We start from the raw sequence: 7,897 nt of genomic DNA on the forward strand, positions 1-7,897 counted from the left end.
TCCGCCGAGAACTAAAAAAAATAAATAAATATTAAAAATTCTCTCTCTCTCTCTCCTCTCTCACTCTCTCTTTAAAAAAAAAAAATAAATAAATGCTGACGGAGATGTGAGGAAAAGGAACACTTACACATTGTTAGTGGGGTTTCAAATTAGTACAACAACTATGGAAGTCAGTAAAGAGGTTCTTTATAAAACATTAATGAAACCACCATATGACCCAGCCATACTATGCCTCAGTATTTATAAAAGAATGCCAGCATACTATATTGATACATACATATATATGTTTATAGCAGCACAATTCAGCATACCCAAGTAATGGAACCAGCCTACGTGTCCGTCAACAGTTAAATGGATAAAGAAACCAAGGTATGCATACACATAGAGTTTTATTCGGTCATAAAGAATAATGAAATTATATCATTTGCTGGAAAATGAATGGAACTTGAGAGCATTATGTTAAGTGAAATAAGCTTATCAAGCAAAGGGATGTATGTTTTCTCTCATATGTGGAATCCAGAGGGAAAAAACAACCTATGAGGAAATTTCATGAAAATAGAAGGGAGACTAATAGAGAGAGACCAGGGAAGGAGGGGAAGAGGAAAAGTGAAGGTACTGGGAAATAAATTGACCAAATTATGCTGTGTGAATGTATGAATATGTAACAACAAATCCCACCATTGTGTATAATTACAATGCTCTGATAAAAAAAAAATTGCCTTTACACAGTCTTGTCCCCACAGTGAATTTTATTGGTAGAACTGAGACCAGTGCCTTATACACATTCCCAAACAAAATCAACTGAAATAGCTCATGTGAGCACCAAGTCTTCACTGCATTACAAAGCTTTTAAGGAAGTCACCCGTCTGAGCTGCAGTATAACCCCTTTGTCCACTACCATCAGGGGAACAGGCCCAATACTACACCACATCTTCATTTTCCTCTGCCATTGTCCAGGCTGGTTGCCCAATTTCTTTGCACATTGATACCAAACTTTAAATAATTTGGGAGTATAGTCATTATATATCATTTGTATCCTATTTCTTACTGTCACTATTTAATTTGTTGAGATATTTCTCCCTAGTAATAGCATGGGCAGGAAGGTGATGAGAAATTGCAAGCACATCCTGAGCTCTCGTTGGCTACAGTAGTGGTAGAGATGAAGTGGTGCTTGATCACGTTGACTAAATGGGTGAACATGCTGGGCTGATGAAAACCAGATATCCTTGTACAAGAAGCAACACTTAAATGTGAAATGGGGAGAGGCAAGAAGGCCCCTGTGTTGATAGACGAGAATCCTAGAATTGGAGCCCTAGCTTTGTCCACAAAAAGGTAAGAAATATCCAGCATACTCAAGGCCAGATCCTCTAAGGGAACAGGGCTGCTTAGAGAGATGGTTGCTTTCAGGTCGGAGAAAAGTCAGTTGAATCTGGAATGGCTTGTTATGCCAGAGAATAAGGAAACTCTCCTATCAAAGCCAAGCCTGTCCCAAGGACATAGCATCCATCTGGAAGGAGTTCCTGCTGTTTAACCTGGGCTGCTAGTTTGAGCCTATGAACAATCAGGTGCAGTAACGAGTTATAAGCCACTGGGGGAATGTACAGGAGTTCTCACCAATGATAAATGTATTGATTAATCAATTACTCCATTAATGAGGGAGCAGCTTAATGCTGAGCACATATGGAGGATGCATCATTTGAGTCTAACTGAAGGAAACACCAATTGAAACCAAAATGAGGAATATTATATTAAAAAGGGGAGAAGATTCTGAGAACTGTGATCTTCAAAAATGTCAAAGTGATGGAAGAAGAGGGAAGACAGGGCTGCTTCAGATTAAGCAGGACTAAAGAGACACGATAAGAAATGCAATGCTTGCCCCTAGATATTTTTTTTAAGAATATTTATTTTTTAGTTGTAGTTGAACACAATGCCTTTATTTTATTCATTTACTTTTATGTGGTGCTGAGGATCGAACCCAAGGCCTCGCACGTGCTAACTGAATGCTCTATCGCTGAGCCACATAACCCCAGCCCTTTCCCCTAGAATTTACTGGACGTAAAAATGCTCAGACAGTACTGGGTTATGGAAAAAAGTGGAGTAGAGCTAGTAAGCAAAAGCGTGGTGTCAATTTATACATATTGAGGTTGATACTGGTTATATAATATGCCCATTCTTGGAAAATACACACTGAAGTATTCAGGCTTGTGATGTATGTAATTTACTCTCAACTGGAGCAAGAAAAAAGCATAGAGGCAGAAACAATAAAACAAATGAGAGGAAATACAATATAAGGTACATTTCTATTTCATTACATTTACTACATTACAATATTTACATCGTGTATATTGCATTTATTACAAATATGGTAGTAAGTATCCAAGCAAAGGCACCAAGGATTCTTTATGCTATTTATATTTTGGCAAACATTCTGTGTTTTAAATTAAAGATTTGTTGTTCCTATGCTGTCTTCCTGAGCTCCTACTCTGACTACTTGAACAAGAGTTTCTGGCACTTGTGTGTCACTCACACTGCCAACAATTGTCATGGCAAGGGATTAGACAAAGGGTGAAAAGCTCTTTGCTCACCCAAGTGAAAGATCTTTTGCATTGACTTGTGCAACTGTGAAAAGACCCAAATTCTGATCAATCTCTGGGGCTCTGCACCCGCTTGTCTTGGCTGAGACTTGATTAAGAAAAAGTAAAAAAAAAATTAATTGCATCGGTGCTAAGTCATTAGTAGCTGAAGAAAGTGCATTTGTATTATTCCATCCAGATGTCTACACTTCCATGGGGGATGTTTTGAAGCGAAAATGTTTCATCCCAAAATATTTAATCTGCATAGAGAATTTGCACATTCTGTGCTCCTGCAGGGTCAGGGGTCCTTCTTGGGTTTGTTCAAATCATACCATGGAGATAACAAGTGCATGTACCCTCCACCCTGGGAATAAAGCAACATCACCCATGCTATTCCATAAACACAATTTCCTGTCAGTTTGTCTTTGTGCTTTATTTCATAGGTACCTTGCTCTATGAACATCCTTGCAAACTCACTTGAAAAGCTTGTTTTCACCACTTACCATGTTCCTAAATTATATTAGGAGATGATGCTCAGCTCATATTAGACTAGCTGCAACTCCAGGATCTTTGTGCAAAAATAATCCTTATTTGATTAAAAAAACTACAGATGACCATGAAGAAAACTGGGAAATAGGAGATGTATAGAGAAAAAAAAAAACACCCCTCATCATGCTGTGCTAAAGGCAATGTCTGTTATAAATCTTCTGTGTTTCTCTTTAAATCATTTCTACTTTGTATGAAGGACGGTGGATAATCAAATTGGCTGTTTAAAGTCTCTAGTGTCTTCTAAAGGGCATGCTGAATTAAACCGCAGGTCTCTTCCCAGTCGTGTGTGCAGATAAGAATCGGGAAAGGGTTTGGAATGAATCCCAAAACAGACCTGAACTTGGCTTTCTGAGAACTGGCTGGAGAGGGGACAGCTCGGTCCAGCAGTAAAGGAAGAAACTGAAAGTGAATTCAGGGATTATAGATTCCCCTCAGTGCCAGAAATGAAGTAGGAGGGACTGACAGGGCAGGACATTCTCAGAGGGTGGCCAGAGAAGGAAGCCCTCAAAGGAGGTGACATTTAGGCAGAGAAAAGTCAAGTGTGAGAAGACTGGAGGAGGTGTTCTCAGGCAGACCAAGGCTGGGAAGGAGAAGAGCTGGGTGTTCTCTAGAATCAAGTGAAGTCCAATGTTGCTGGGGCATGGGGTGCAGAAGGGAGAGTGCCATGGCCCGTGACAAGGTAGTTTTCATCAGCTCAGTCTTTGTGCTTGATTTGATAGATATTTTGTATGAGGTACCTATCAGGCTGAGTGCCACAGACCAGGCGGCTTAAACAACAGACATTTATTTTCTCACAGTTCTACAGGTCTGAGGTCAAGGTGCCAGCAGGATTGGGTTCTGGCAAGGGCTCTCTCCCCGGCTTGTAGACAGGTGCCATCTCTCTGTGTCCTCACATGGCAGAGAGAAAGAGAAAGCAAGCCCTCTCACGTCTCTTCCTCATCTTATTAGGGTACTAATCCCATCATGAGGGCCCCACCCTCATGACCTCATCTGACACTAATCATGCCTCAAAGGCCTCGTCTCCAAATGCCATCACATTTGGGGATTAAGACTTAAATCTATGATTACCAAAGGTTAGGAAGGATGTGTGGGGTGGTGGTGGGGTGTGGTGGTGAGAGGGTGGTTAATGGTGCAGTTGAATAGAAAGAATGACTTCTAACATTCTATAATGTCACAGGTCAACTATGGTTGACAACCATCAGTTGAATAGTTCAAAATAGTTGTAGAGAAGATTTTGAATGTTCCCAACAGAAAGAAATGATAAATATCTGATGTACCCTGCTCTGATCATTACCTCTTGTAGACCTTGACTGAAATGTCACCCTGTATCACAACAACACATACAATTGCTATGTGTCAACTAAATGTAAAAAAATATAATAAAAATTTATAAAGACAAACCTCTGGACTTTGGAGGGACATAATTCAGTCCATGTCAGATTGAGTTCTGTTTCTTGATTTAAGGACACTGAGTACATAATTCAGTTCCAGAGCAGGAGTAGAAGCTACCTCGGAATCCCAGCATCAAGCTTCACCTGACCAAGTCTCCTCTAGAATCTTGGTCTAGACCTTTGTCTCTAGAATCTTCCTTCAGCACATCCTCAGAGCAGGATGGCCAAGTTTTCAAGTTTATCAGTCCTATTTCCTTTTCAGCTCTCACAATAATATAAATTCCATAGCATTTGTCCCAACTGACAGGCAAGGAAAGACAGACTCGGAGATATGGGTGGTGTCCCTGAATCCACCCCAGTAAAGTTTCTGTAACATAATAGCTTAAACATTGAAATTATTCATTTAAAATATTTATCATTTTTTGTCAACAGTAAGGGAATAAAGCATAAAGAAGAGACAGTTTTTCTCTGCACTATTTTTATTTTTGTAACTTTTGAAGCGTTGGTATTTTTTTCCAATTTAAAGTTAAAACAAAAAAGAGTGATCATGTTTTCAGTCTCCACTGGAGAGCCAGCCCTTGTGTCCCTCGAATTTTGTTCATTAGCTAAACGCCTGCACAGGCACAAGTCCCCTTCATAGCTGTGGAAACAGACTCCATGTGGGAGGCCCAAGTGGAACTGATCCCATGTGCCTGGGACTCCTATACCCATATTCTTACTTTTTCTGTGAGTTGCTTCTCGGTCTGTTCTCAGTCATCCATTAGGGCACATTTGAGACTCAACTATTCTGTGCCCCCAGATGGGCAAAACCTCTCCTACCTGGCACTTTCCAGCCTTCAGAAGTGCTCTTGGTCCCTCTTTTCTCAGAAAGAAGGATGGAAGCCCTCAAAACCTGGCAAAGAAGAGGGGAGCCAAAAAGAAAGCTCAATGGCTAGCCTGCTGACAAAGGCAGCTGGAGGCTCCCAGCAGAAACCAATGGCCTGGAACAAAGGCTGGAAAACTGGCAGACCAGAGCCAACTAAGCTCTACAAGAAAGGAGGAGTGATTCAAACTCTGCTGGCCCAGGCCCAGGACCAGGTGCAACTCCTCCCAGTACCTGGTGCCGGCACTGGAGACCTCCTGCCTGGGGAGATGTCCCAGCACCCACTCTGATACAGGGCTGGAGTAACTGCTAGAGCAAACCCCTGGGCAGAGGTAGGGACACTCAGCACTGCTTTCCCACCCAGGCCATGCTGGGAAAACAGAAGCCTGGAGCAAGAGACACCACCCCAGGCATGAATTTTCCTGAAGAAAAGAAGGAATAATCTTAGCAGTTGACATGTCATGTGTTTTAAAAGTGGTTGTTTAAATTTCCCATTGAAATTGATTATCTCTGCTTCTGCTAATAAGAGCTACCATGTATGGAGCATTTATGCCAGCAACCAATGTCAAAGGGGATGTGATGTTCCTTATATTGAAATGAGATCAGGTCATTTAAATAAGTTCCTGAATCACATATATCCATTTCTATCCATTTGCTGGCAAATGCCATAATTTTATTCTTTTTGATGGCTGAGTAGATTATTAATATGACATATATATACACACACACACACACACACACACACACACACACACATATATATATATATATATATATATATATATATATATAATGAAGCTACTACAGCTCTGTAATATATTTTCTGATCAGATATTGTAATATCTTCTGCTTCATTTTTGTTGCTTAATATTGCTTTGATTATTCTGGTCTCTTATTCTTCCAATTCTTCTCTTATTCTCTCTTCTCCTTTTCCTATAATATACATGTGTATATATGTATCCATAGTGATATATATAACAATTTCTTAATCCATTCATCTATTAGCAGGCACCTGGGTTGATTCCATAATTTAGCTATTGTGAATTGAGCTACTATAAACATTGGTGTGGCTGTGTCACTGTAGTATAACAATTTTATATATTTTTGGAAAATACTCAGGAGTGGGATAGCTGGTTTATATGGTGGTTCCAGTCCTAGTTTTGTGAGAAATCTCCAAACTGCTTTCCACAGTAATTGTATTAGTCTACAGTCCCACCAGCAGTGTTCGTTTCTACCCACAATCGCACCCACGTTTATTGTTGGTGGTATTCTTAATCATAGCCATTCTAATTGGAGTGAGATGAATCTTATTGTAATTTTGATTTGCATTTCTCTGATTGCTAGAAATGTTGAATGCTTTTTCATATATTTATTTATTTTTTGTGTGTGTTTCTTCTATTGTGAGATGTTTCTGTTTAGTTCTTTTGCCCATTTATTGATTGGGTAATTTGTGGGGTTTTTTTGGTGTTAACTTTTTTGAGTTCTTTTGAGTATTCTGGATATTAATCCCCTATTGGAGTAGTAGTTGGCCAAGATTTTCTCCCATTCTGTAGTCTCTTTCTTCCTGCTCTTAATTGTTTCCTTAACTGGGCAAAAGCTTTTTCATTTAATGGCATCCCATTTATTGATTATTGATTTTGTTTCTTGTGATTAAGGGGTCTTGTTAAGAAAGTCTGCGCCAGCTTCTATATGATGGAGTGTTGACTTTGTTTTTTTATAGCAGTTGATTTCTGGCCTAATTCAATTTGAGTTTTATGCAGCGTGAAAGACAGAGTTCTAATTTAATTTTATAGCTATCCAATTTCCTCAACATCATTTGTTTAAAACTCTTTTTCTCTAAGTTATATTTTTGGCACTCTTGTCAAATATCAGATGCCTATTGGTTTGTGGGTTTTTCTCTGTGTCTTATATTCCATTGGTCTTCATGTCCACTTTGGTGCCTATTCCATGCTGTTTTTGTTACTACAGCTCTGTAGTATATTTTCAGATCAGATATTGTGATATCTTCTGGTTCACTTTTCTTGCTCAGTTTTGCTTGGATTATTCTGAGTCTCTTGTTTTTCCAAATGAATTTAAGAATTGTTTTTTCTAGTTCTGTGAATAATGCCATTGGTATTTCAATGGGGATTGCATTGAATCTGTATAGTGCTTTTGGTAGAATGACCATTTTGACAGTATTAATTCTGCCTATCCAAGAACATGGGATGTCCTTCTATCTTCTAAGGTATTCTTCAATTTCTTTCTTCAATGTTCTATAATTTTCAGTGTCGAGCTCTTTTACCTTTTTGGATACATTAATTCCCAAATTGTGTGTGTGTGTGTGTGTGTGTGTGTGTGTGTCTGTGTTTACTGTAAATGATATGGTTTTCATGATTTTTTCCTTGACTGAATCACTGATGGAGTATAGGAAAGCTGTTGATTTATAGTGTTGACCTTGTAACCTACTACTTTGCTAAATTCATTTATAAGCTCTAGAAGTTTTCTAGTAGATTTCTTTGGATCTTGTAGATATAGGAAAACAT

Source organism: Spermophilus citellus, assembly GCF_964194105.1.
Source record: "Spermophilus citellus genome assembly, chromosome: 3".
Classification (NCBI taxonomy): domain Eukaryota; kingdom Metazoa; phylum Chordata; class Mammalia; order Rodentia; family Sciuridae; genus Spermophilus; species Spermophilus citellus.